Raw genomic sequence first — 13373 nt, 5'->3', positions numbered from 1 at the left:
AAAGCCTAACTGTTTTGACACAAATAATTGATTAAGATGAAATTAAATAGAAACAAGTCAATTTCTATGCCTACCTAATACTAATCAATTCAAAACTCGACAACTCAAAGACAGATTTCTTTTAAATGGACTCCCCAGGTTACATGCAGATGATGCAGAGACTGAACTGTTGTCTCTGTAGTAGGTATAGAATAGAATAGATAAATACTGTGCCTTAGTAAAAACGTAAAGTATTATTGGAACGACCAACCAAATTAAAATTTGTTTTGAGTGAGTGCTTGCACGAATTTTGGTTCGATGCAAATTTTAAGGCTTTATAGTCGTCTTTACTCGACGTCCGCGGCCTATGTCTTGTATTATAGTGTTCGAAAATGGTCGAGAGTGTTAGTTCCCTACCTTCGGCGCGCGGCGTCGGTGGATAAGATCGACCACTCTCTCAGGACGCCACAGTATCTTTCTAGAACGACCATATAAATAGCACATATCCAGCATGACATTTCTACAATCATAAGCCGCTGCAGTCCGCACGCGGCGGATCAGAATGATCAAGGTGTTATACGTTAAGGCGTAATACGTTAAACAAAGCGTCAATAACCTATCTTAAGGTTTGCAAGGCCGCAAGTGTCAAAAAGAATGAAAACGTGCTACCTACTTCATAACACGAAAGTAGCGAAATCATAATACGACTCGCGGAGTCGCTTCAGAATCAAATAGTTAAGTTAATCTCAGCCTGCCCTGGGGACCGAGGGCTGCCAAACTTCGTACGCATATTTGTACAGTAAGGGGTTATAATTCGGTGCTAATTAATACGAATAAGCCTTGTAATGGGCTGTTCGCTCCCGCGTGATGGATCGGGCCCATGATGGTTTTGATTTCGACCTAGTTTAGGCAGTGTTTTCTGTTTGCCTTTTATATTTTTAGACTAATTTATTAACGCGGTACACTCTTATAGGTCTCTGTTTGGCCAAAAAGTTAGCTGGTAAGGAATGCCTTCTGGCATTAAGTTCGCCTTTTGTACATTTTTTACTGTGCAATAAAGTTTAAATAAATAAATATAAGCAGTAATGTTTTTACATAATTTAGTAATTGTGAGTGTGCACGGAAAAAATGGAAAAGCCGCTTTATATTCATATAAAGATGCAAGTAAATCTCGTCTTAATGATAACTTGATAACCGAAAAGTGGGACGATTTACTAAACACACTTACAAATGTTGCCGTTTCGGATTAAACTATGACTATTAAACTTGGCGCGGTAACGCATACACTGAAAAAAATATTTTACTTATTTTATTTTTACCTACCTTGTTCGGTGGAAATGAATTCTTATTTTTGATTTAAGGCATTGTCACGAGATTATGATTATACTCACATCAAACCAAATTACTAATCATTAAACCCTACGCCCTGAATCGTTGTCTTCTCTCTTCAATACTTCAACTGCCTTTCTCAGGCTCACATGATACTCATAACTATTTCGTTTCAAAATAAAGATACCTAAGTACATTGATAACAGACTAAGTAAATAAATTGTAATACCTAGTTTACGTTTATTTATCAATTCCCAAGAGTGAAGTTGTCTCTTATCTTTAAACGTCATCCTCCGAACGTGCCCGATCATACGTAACTGCAGCTCAACGATGCTCCACGTACACGTCCCGATATTATTTCCAGTCCCAAATATCGCTGCAACATTACTATGCATGCGCCTTTCAACTCAGCTTAGGTGACCTGCCCGAAGTGACAAACGTTAACGCTACGTGGCTATCGAAACACAGTGTGGCTCTGTCGCACTTTACAAAAGAGTGATAGAGAGAGCCAGCTAAACGCTTAAAAGCTTAAACGATGTTGTGAGGTTGGCTTAGTACCCAGGTGACCCGTTGTTTGATAATGTAAAACCGTGTTTCGAAGAACAAAAGGTGTATTCTGACTCAGCAGGGTACCCGTCAACTCTTATTAAGTTTGCCTGTAAGCTTCTTATCAGTCTGTGTATGGTAAAGATAAAGCGAACCACGGATGGCCCCTGTCGACTGGAAGCATTGTACAGTCACGTACGGTCGGCATTATGCCTCTGTTTATCGTAAAACTTAAAGAGGTAGTATTTTACAATAGAGATGAGAGTGAGATGTTATCTTCTGGTAACGTAATGAGATTTGAAAGCATGGTACCTATACCGAATATAATTATTAACTAAGGTACAGCGGGACAAATCTCGACTGGGGGTAATTGTAACTAATCCATTTTTTCCATTAATACACTATGATGTTGAGTTCTACATGTATCCATGCACTGAACACGCCTACCATATATAACCGGTGGGCACTTTATTTAATAATGCAAACATTGTAAAACATGAAAAAAATGGACCAGTTACATTTGCAGTCGAGATTTGCCCCGTTGTACCTTATGTAGTTATGTAACAGTATCTTTCGATTGGATTGCATGTTTTTAATTATATATATTTAGGCAAGTCCGTTAAAGAAGAATTATTTAAACGTACGTAAATGCACTTTTTTCGATATTGTAAACGAACTGATAAAAAAAAGAACAAAATATTTTATTGGAGATACAAATTAATCTTTAGGTACTTAAAAAATATAACTAAAACGGCGTCTAAAATTACAACGCCAGAGAACGTTTTATGATTTTCTATTTAGGTTTTCGTAATTGATGAGTAATTTAATGAGATCCTATGAAAAAATAATAAGCAAGGTAAAAATAAATATTTCTATTGAGACAAATTTAAGATGTGCTTTAAAAATATTGCTCAGATAATTTACCTTGAATTTTCGTCGTAGTAAGGCATTGTCTCATTATTTTTTGTTTAGTTTTAATTAATGATCAATTTGTACTTACAAAAGAAAGTAATAAAAACTTTATTTATTTGTGTCTAATAATAAATGTGTTGCTCTTCTAGAGGATAGTCACGATATTTTCCTTACAGAAAAGCGATTGGTAAATCATCACCATCCTCCTTGCGTTATCCCGGCATTTGCCACGGCTCATGGGAGACCGCTTTGACAACTCATCCCAAGATTTAGCGTATGCACTAGTTTTTACGAAAGTGACTGCCATCTGACCTTCCAACCCGAAGGGTAAACTAGGCCTTATTGGAATTAGTCCGGTTTCCTCACGATGTTTTTCTTCACCGAAAAGCGACTGGCAAATATCAAATGACATTTCGCACATAGATTCCGAAAAACTTAGCGATTGGTAAATATAATGCAATAATTATTTACTTAAGTATATTTCAACCACGTGCTGATGTGTTAGCCCTGCTTTACTGAATGCTATGTACATATTTTTAATTGGATCATAATGTTACTTGTTTTAATTGCCTCATTAGCACGATCTTTATAAATATATTGATTCGCAATTTCGCGTTATTTGTTGATTATTTGTTTTAAGGCTTTACGAATTATCTGATGTCACTGTCGCCCGTGTGGTGACGGGTTAAGAATTTCACCACCCCCTTTCTTCCCGTCGCGTTGAAGCATTGTTCCAAGTGTCAATGACACTGCGGTGAAATAGGCCCCAAATGATATTGTCCAGTCGAAATTATAAGAACCGACCTATTCTTTATATCCTCTGAAATCTTTGTAACACCTGCAAAACGACTTTAAATATAATGCTACGTAAAAGAAAAAGGCCTGCTGGACTTTCGAGGCTTACTGTACCTGTCCAGCAAGCTGCCCCGTAGCTTAGCGCATGAAATTTGACAGCAACCCCCACTTTCACACCCGATCCACCTCAATATACACTACAGTGCAACCTTTATAAATAAAATGTCAGACAAGAAAACGCATTGAAGTTTAGTGCGCTTGTAAGGCTGCGTTTTCACTTAGTGTTCTGAACAGCATGTGTATTGTGGAGCCGAACGCACAAACGCTCACGAAACGAAACGCTTGTAGATATATATCTCTATCGCTCTCGAGTATTGGCGCAACAGAGCCAGACTACCTTTCGCAGCGTTTCGTTTTCGTCAGAACAGATGCCGTAGCCGAATGGCATTTCTCCGACGCGAAACGAAAACAAAGCAAAGTAAAACAATAAACAAAGTAAATAAACAGCGTAAGTTTTTTCGTAATTCATCGGATAATGACATCCTATTTCAGCATTCTAAGAAACCACCAAAGGAAGTGAAAAATGCGTGAAAATAAAAGTACCTACAATAATTAATTAATTATGTGAGAAATTAAAATAACGTAGCTTAGGATACAAAACCAAAATTTTCTTATGCACTAAATTATAGGAACATTAAGAGCCTTAGTACCCATTACTTACTTACCAATCATTAAAAAGTTTTTAACTCTAAGCCAGGATTTAAAATATGGCGGAACCGAATATTCGGCCGAATGTTCGGTTCGGTAACAGCTGAACCGAATGTTCGGTCGAATATTCGTATTCGGCAAAGTCCGTATTCGGCCCATCTCTAATAATAAGGAAGGATGGTTCATGCTCATCAGGACCAATTTATAAGAGCTAATGTAAGATTTCATACGACAAAGACCTTGGTACATTTGACGTATAAAGACCTTTAAAACATGGAAGCAACATTTTGAAACCCCGTATTGTAATCCCATTTTACGAGGCTACACTGTTCCTAGAATAGCGTTTATATCGGGAGTCACCTCGCTCGGCAAATTAAAAGAGGTGGCCAATTGCGGTAATAGTGACCGAGGGGATATTGGATTATGTTATGCCATTATAACAATATTGGGGTAAGTAGAATCGCTTATTTAGCTTTGAATTTCAGAGATATAAAAAGGTCACCTGTATATAGGGAAGGGTATAGGTATAATTTATTAAAACGACGTGAACTATAACGAGTAGAAACTATTAGTGCAGATGATTATTATAATATTTTCAGAAATGAATGCTCTTCAAATTCATACTGCTTTCCCATATTCTATGAAAAATCCTTTAACCTATTCACTGCCTAATCACGAAACCTTGTCGTTGCGCCTCTACGATACTTTTTCACTACATACATAGAGGAATAAGTAAGGGAAGAGTTAGTTGTAACTCCATACATCAGTAAATGCGGGTTATTTGTATAGACTTAGTTAAGTGACATCTAGCGGCAATCACGCGTCAATCACGCGTCAACTAGCGTAAATTATCAGTACTGCTACTTGTCAATAGATGTAGCGACGAACGAAAAGGCTAATGCTCACCAATTTTTAGCTAATATTACAATAGTATTAATCAGTATTCTATTTTCAATTCCTTCTGCTTGTAATATAACGCCGTGTCTTGCGTGGGCGACGGTCGCGCGACCGTCGTCGTCGCGTCTCATCGCATCGTCTACTTCCATATCGATAAGGTTTGATTTCGTATGCGTCGCATCGCCGTCGCGCGACCATCGCGCGCCCGTCGCCCACGCAAGCCACGGCGTAAGTTGTAAACTGTTCTAATATTAAATTTTTGGAAGACGAGACACAGTTGCCACCTAGTATCGAGTAGTGGTACTGATAATTCACGCTATTTGACGCGTGATTGACGGGTGATTGACGCGTGATTGTTACTAGATGTCAGTTAACTATATCTATACAAGTAACCCGCATTTACTGATGTAAATGCGGGTTATTTGTATAGACATACGGGGATGCTACATACGGGGATAATCCATGTTATCAGCTACGATGTAGCGCGACGACCTGGATCAACGGTGAAAGTGTTGAGTAATTTATCAGGAAATTACTCATACTTTTAAAATACCTAATCCATAATAGTACGAGTACAGAAGGCTCACTGCTTTGATGTTCACAAAATGCCGCATTTCATAATTCTTACATACATTAAAAAACAAACCGCACGCGAGCAGCCGACATCGAGTTTTATTGCGTCATACGAAGGTTGTCACCACAGAATGGGCCGCAAATTCGCGGCCGCCAGCATGCACGCCCCTGCTACATCTGGCAGCCTACCCGTTTACCAACACTAAGAATATCCTTAAGCATAATGTAAGCAATACGTGCCTACTTCAAAAGAGCTACGCACATAACGAATGCGAGTAAAATAATGTGATTTCCACCGAAGAACCTTATTGAGGCTTTATGAATATTCAAACTGGGCAACCTTCAGTATACGAAAGGTGTTATGTTTATACTGAGAGTACGGCGCTTGTGACCTTTTTATAATAATTGGAATATACAGGCTGGTAAATAGGATTAATTTGTGTCAGCTTCCCGGCGCTGCAGCCACTTAGACTGAAATAATAGGTAAGATCACGCCAAATTAATTCGGATTTTCGGCTTGTTGCTAACGTTCCGATGTGGACAATAAAGTGCTTTATGGAGTAAATGTCGCCTTGCGGGAGTGAGGATATAATGCTAAGAGGCTTTTTGTCCAGTAGCACAGTATAATAATAGTATATTGTGCAACACGGGAGGTAAGGGGGATTTTGCCTACGAGTGTTATAACTCACGACAGCCGCAGGCTGGAGAGAGTCATAGACACGAGTTTACAAAATCCTTACCTCCTGAATTACAATATTTTTCATCACATTTGAAAGCAAAACACAGGGAAAAAAACATAAGGCAAAACCTTCAATGAATGGAGGTGTCGTACTGCCCGTTGCTATGGCTGCGGTGGTGAAGCGCAAATCGAGATTGCCGTCACAATTTCCTGCCAGATTGCAAATTATATCGATTTATCTACGTGAAATTTACAAAATAAATGTAAAACACACTGAAATATTTGTAAAACAAAAATAAAATGCATTTTTCATACCGTATAATATTTTTTATAGCTTAATAGTCAAATTTTAGTTGTGCAAAGAAATCCTTGGCTGATTAAAACATCCTTTGCCTGAAGTATTGTACAGATTGTATTAATTCTTAAAACTAAGTCTATTACTCCCTTGGGAATAAAATAAAATAGTACATTATTCTTCAGTAGAGGTGGATGGACTGTGTGAGACTCATGTCTTTCTCTTCCATACATCTCTGTCACTCGTCATCTCATCATTAACTTGTTTTAGTTCCATAATGATATAGAACTAAAACAAGTTAATGATGAGATGACGAGTGACAGAGATGTATGAAAAAGAAAGACATGCTGCGCCGACCCCAAGTGACTGGGATAAGGGCAAGAGAATGATGACACGTAGACGCAATAAGACCTTTATACAGCATATGTGGTGAAAAGAATATTATCGTACAGTATGGCCACTCCCTCTCCCCTCTGAAAGAGCCGCCCAACCGCTCTCGGTTACCTTACAGTCACTGTCTGTCAAGAACGCGACCAGACAACCTGTCATATCTCACTCATACAAGCATGGTACGCAACTACGCGTTCACATAATACACGAGCTTAGACTGTGTGCGTAGGGACGCGCCTCTTTCATATAAATAAATAAATAAATAAATAAATAAATATTGGGGACACCTTACACAGATCAACTTAGCCCCAAACTAAGCAAAGCTTGTACTATGGGTGCTAAGCGACGATATACATACTTAAATAGATAAATACATACTTATATACATAGAAAACATCCATGACTCAGGAACAAATATCTGTGCTCATCGCACAAATAAATGCCCTTACCGGGATTCGAACCCAGGACCGCGGCTCAGCAGGCAGGGTCACTACCGACTGAGCCATACCGGTCGTCAAATATAAGTTAATTTTTAATGTAGTTTTAGTTATTGTATAATTTGCATGCTGCCAAAACACAGCTAAAAAGTTGGTACACACAATTTATGTAAGACCTATCATGTTAACACTTTTTAAATGCGAATAAAGAATTATGAATTATGAATTATGAATTATATTTGATAGTATGTGTAGGTAGTGTTACTTAATGGCTGTTAGTAAAGGTAGTAGCGGTGCTGGAGATTTATAAGATGCGATAAAAGTTACAAAAATTAACAAAAATAATATAGGTAAGTAAAAAGAAAAGAGAAGGCCTTGAACTATGGAATTTATTTATTTCAAATCTCTCGCTCTCTCGCATTCTCGGCACCTACTGAGCACCAGCGTGTTGTGCATTGATAGGTTTACATTAATAAGAATTTATAAGCTCAACGATTTATAGATGAAAGTGTCAATGTTTAAGAACAAAAAGAAAAGAGAAGGCCTTGAACTATGGTATTTATTTCAACATCTCTCTTTTTCTTCGGGAATAAGGGAACTGGAAACAGTTGAAGAAATAAAATGTCTTGTAATTGTAGATCTCGGGTCATGTATCAAATAAAATGTCTTGTATAAAATAAACAACTGCCTGAGCTAAGGACAAAATCTTTGCTTAAACGTTATTGACGTTAGTGAGATTTTCCTTGTCCAGAAAATTTATATCTGAAATCAAGATATATCTACCAGCAAGGATGATTTATTGTATAGAGGATTTACAATTTTTATACTAATAATCGTACCTCAAGTTTTAGCGCCACCTATTAAATACATTCATAACTACACTGATGATGCTTACAATTTTTTTTTCAAAATGTGTATTGACGTGATATCATGATATTAAGATAATTTTTAAGAAAAAAAAACCGTCGCCTTTCGGGTTCTGGTGAAAGTTACTTGCGAATGTTGGATTATGTAGAAATGTGTAGGTATTTTTTAAAACTGCTTTTAATGCTTTAATTATTAGATGGCAACATAAATGAATATACGTATAACGTTAAGGTTTGAGGAGTTTCCTCAATTCCTCATGAATCCGATATTATATTATAAGAAATCGAAGCTTGACAAACTTTGACTTGAAAACTCAATATGCTTAACAAACATAACTAAATAAATAAATGTCACTGTTCTGAACTTAAATGCATGCTTTTCTTGCAAAAATACCAAAGTCACTTATGAGTGTGCCGTTCAGATTTGAGGAGTACGGTTCTGACTATCATCAGCAGTTCCACTGCACCGAATGTCACTGTTCTGGACGCAAGTGCATGCTGTTCTTATAAAAATACCAAAGTCACTATAAGCGTGCCGTTCAGATTTGAGGAGTTCGGTTCTGACCATCAGCAGTTCCACTGTACCAAATGTCACTGTTCTAGACGTAAGCGCATGCTGTTCTTATAAAAATGGCAAAGTCACTATAAGCGTGCCGTTCAGATTTGAGGAGTTCGGTTCTGACCATCATCAGCAATTCCGCTGCACCAAATGTCACTGTTCTGGATGAAAGTGCATGCTGTTCTTATAAAAATACCAAAGTCACTATAAGCGTGCCGTTCAGATTTGAAGAGTTCTATTCTGGCCATCATCAGCAGTTCCACTGCACCAATTGTCACTGTTCCGTACCTAAATGCATGCTGTTCCTTTAAAAACACAAAAATCACTATATGTATGCCTTTCAGATTCGAGGAGTTCCCTCGATTTCTCCAGGATCCCATCATCAGAACTGGGTTCTGAGAAAAATGGGACCAATCTGTATGCATATACATTCAATTAAAAAAAAAATTTCAAAATCGGTCCAGTAACGACGGAGATATCGATGAACAAACATTAAAAAAAAAAAAAAAAAACATACAGACGACTTGATAACCGTCCTTCTTGAGATATGAGGCGACGGTTAATAAAGAAGCAGGTCATTTGTTCTTATAAAAAACAAAAACACATATTTTTGCTTGTTTTTGTTTTTTATAAGAACAAATGACCTGCTTCTTGGGGAAAATACGATTTTGGCCACTTCGAGGCTGCTAAACAGCGCCATTTAGTTTTAAGTTTAAAAGGCCCATACATAGTTACATACGCTTTTTTGTATGGGCTTTGTCTGTCCCGGTATTATATCGTCCTTGCTATCAGTTAAATAGTATTTTATACAATCGTGATATAATACAAAGCTTTTCAGTCGAGTACCATGTTTAGGCCACGAAGCTTGCTGAGTGGCCTAATAGTACGGTACGAGAGTGAAAAGCTTAAGTATATCACTATTGTATTACAATACTTTTTCTACGAGTCATCATCTTCATCATCAATGGACGGAAATATCATCATTCATGCAAGTTAAAATTAATGTTAATAGATTCGTTCACCGCAGGAAATCAATCAGATGCAGGAAAATTTGCCAGGTATCGCAAATTAGTATAGAAATTGTATGAAGTTCTATTTTTGAAATTATTACAGATAACTAAAGTCAACTATAATGAGCTTATTATAATTGAGTCGGAACTGCCATAGAGTATCCAACACTGAAAAGTTAGCACTTATAGTTTAGTCTGTGGTGTCCTAATTTACAGATTACAGTCGACAAGTAGAAAAAGATTTTTATGATACTGGGGGCCGATTTTTGAATCTCGGCCATTCGATTTCGTGAAATTCATTCAATAATATCTCCACTACTAGCGATTTAAATTCTACTAACAGAATCGAAAACGAGTAGTCATTACCAATAGTTTTAAAATTACTAGCCGTCCTTTTTTAGGGTTCCGTAGTCAACTAGGAACCCTTATAGTTTCGCCATGTCTGTCTGTCCGTCCGTCCGTCCGTCCGCGGATAATCTCAGTAACCGTTAGCACTAGAAAGCTGAAATTTAGTACCAATATGTATATCAGTCACGCCAACAAAGTGCAAAAATAAAAAATGGAAAAAAATGTTTTATTAGGGTACCCCCCCTACATGTAAAGTGGGGGCTGATATTTTTTTCATTCCAACCCCAACGTGTGATATATTGTTGGATAGGTATTTAAAAATGAATAAAGGTTTACTAAGATCGTTTTTTGATAATATGAATATTTTCGGAAATAATCGCTCCTAAAGGAAAAAAAAGTGCGTCCCCCCCCCTCTAACTTTTGAACCATGTGTTTAAAAAATATGAAAAAAATCACCAAAGTAGAACTTTGTAAAGACTTTCTAGGAAAATTATTTTGAACTTGATAGGTTCAGTAGTTTTTGAGAAAAATACGAAAAACTACGGAACCCTACACTGAGCGTGGCCCGACACGCTCTTGGCCGGTTTTTTCATAAATAGCATTACGTCGTTTTCCATAGACTTTCGAACGGCGAATTAAATAGTGCGCTCGAAATTCAAAAATCGATCCCCTGGTTGGTTTTCTTGCCTTCGTTATTTTGATGTTTTTGAGACGTGAAACATAATACACCGGTAACATATATATTATCGCTTATACTCCTGACATGTTGATACCTTGAACGTGTTGACGTTACAGGAAATTTTGCTGTAAACCACTCCTGTGTATGATCGATAGCACAAGTTGTGTCACTTGGAGGAATTGGGACAAATGGGCTGGCTGTCGGCACGTAGGTACTCATGTTTCAAGGTCGCATCGCTCACCACATTATCATGTGATCTCGGAATCCATATCATAGCATTAACGTCAGATGAGAATATATCGAAAAATTACGATACACTGGAAAATAAATAAATAAATATTGAGGACACCTTACTCAGATCATCTTAGCCCCAAACTAAGCAAAAGCTTGTACTATGGGTGCTAAGCGACGATATACATATACTTAAATAGATAAATACATACTTATATACATAGAAAATATCCACGATTCAGGAACAAATATCTGTGCTCATCACACAAATAAATGCCCTTGCCGGGATTCGAACCCAGGACCGCGGCTCAGCAGGCAGGGTCACTCACTATCGACTGAGCCAGACCGGTCGTCAAAAGTAATATTTCAGTCTTCGTTTATAATACTCAGAAATGCTTGTAAATCGATGCTTTCCTCCCATTTCCATTGTCAAAAGCTATTTGAATTTACCACGTTTCTGTTTCAATTTATGCTCATCAAATGTGACTAATACGAGAAAGTTGTAATAAAAATGAAACGAGAAAAACGTTTTTTCAATATCTTTTATCAGGTATTATTACGTCAGCAAGCGCGAGCTGTCAACGACGAAATTCATTTTTAGATTATACTGTGATATAAGGACGGAAATGAGAATTGTCATCAAGTTTCGGAGATGACATCTCGCGAGAGCTCTGGCAGGTTGGCCAGGTTCCTTTCCTACCTGGTGCTGAGTTATTGTTTTTCGCAAGCCTTTATAACTGTGATGATAAATTCTCTTTTAATAAAATAATATTGTAGTCGAAATAAAAATAGTCAAAAAGGGCTACGAAATAATTAGAATATCTGTTTATCGGGCTCTAACTACCTGGTAGTTAGAAGTCAAAAGTGTCAACGTCGAATAACTGACAGACCGTTGCCGTCTGGTGAAATCATAGTCATTGGGAAACTTGAAGAAAAAAAAAAGACAACGATAAGAAATTGAACAATAATGTATATTAGAGTGGCTAACTAATATTATAAATACATATTTATGACAGAAAAGCGGATAAAAAATAGGCAAATCATTCTTCTAAAATTATGAAAATTAGTGAAAAAGGAATTATCAAAGTAATACAAAACAATAGCCAAAGCATAAAGAAAGCCAGAAAACATCGAAACACAACAGAAACAATAAAATTATAAAAATTACAAGTTACAATGGAAATTAAACTTTTTTATGTATATATATTCCGCAAGTATACAATAAAGTTTCGCGAAGTTCTAAAAGGAAACACTGGGAATCAGTACAAATGCGACTTCATAAAAAGGCCGCAACTCCATTCTCAGTACTGTAATCATCTCCCATTCCCAATTTCTAAAACTTTTTTCATCTTTGTTCACATCTGTTTGAGCGCTTTGCCCGTCCTTGCTGTCTTTCGATTTTCTTGACGCTTTAACATTAAGTTGTGGATAAGTTAAAGTTGTGGCGGCGTCATTACTTCGTGTAAAGTCCTTTTAAAAGGTTTTTAATGGAAAAGTACTATTTGAGTTTAGTTTCTTCATCTTTAAATTAAAATTAGACAGACCGTTGGCACTCAACTGATAAATTATTTGTTTAGCAGATTGCGATCCAGCGCTGCTGAGCGTAGACGATAACATGGAAAATAAAGCCAACACGCATAAGAACACAGAACACATATAAATAGAAAACATTCAGCACTTCTTTGAGACATTCGTTGAACTAACATACAAAAACAAATAGAGCAAGATTAGAGTAAATCGGTATCTCATAGTTAAGCGTGCTCCACCGTAGACCGCATCATCACTTACCATCAGGTGTGATCGTGGTCAAACGTCTACCTATTCATACTAAAAAAAGACGTATAAAAACAATACCCTTTAAATTCAACGAGTATTCGCTTAAATGTTCAACAGTAAATAACACCGTTAAATGGATGCGGCAGCTGCTTTCCGGATGTCTTCGCGTGCGTCGAAGTTTTCCGTGGACGACATCTGTGAAGCGAAGAGAGTGTTGTGCGAATCCCTTGGGATTGCCGGCACCTATGTACCTCACCGGAGAGGAGACGAAACCGGGAAGAAAAGTCTCGAGGACATTAAGAAGATCCTGAAGGAGTACAAAGACCGGATTCCGGAGTTTGTTGCGACGGATATCATCGTTCCG

This window comes from Leguminivora glycinivorella, chromosome 10, assembly GCF_023078275.1.
Source record: "Leguminivora glycinivorella isolate SPB_JAAS2020 chromosome 10, LegGlyc_1.1, whole genome shotgun sequence".
NCBI classification, from domain to species: domain Eukaryota; kingdom Metazoa; phylum Arthropoda; class Insecta; order Lepidoptera; family Tortricidae; genus Leguminivora; species Leguminivora glycinivorella.
Note: the sequence above shows the minus strand (reverse complement) of the source record.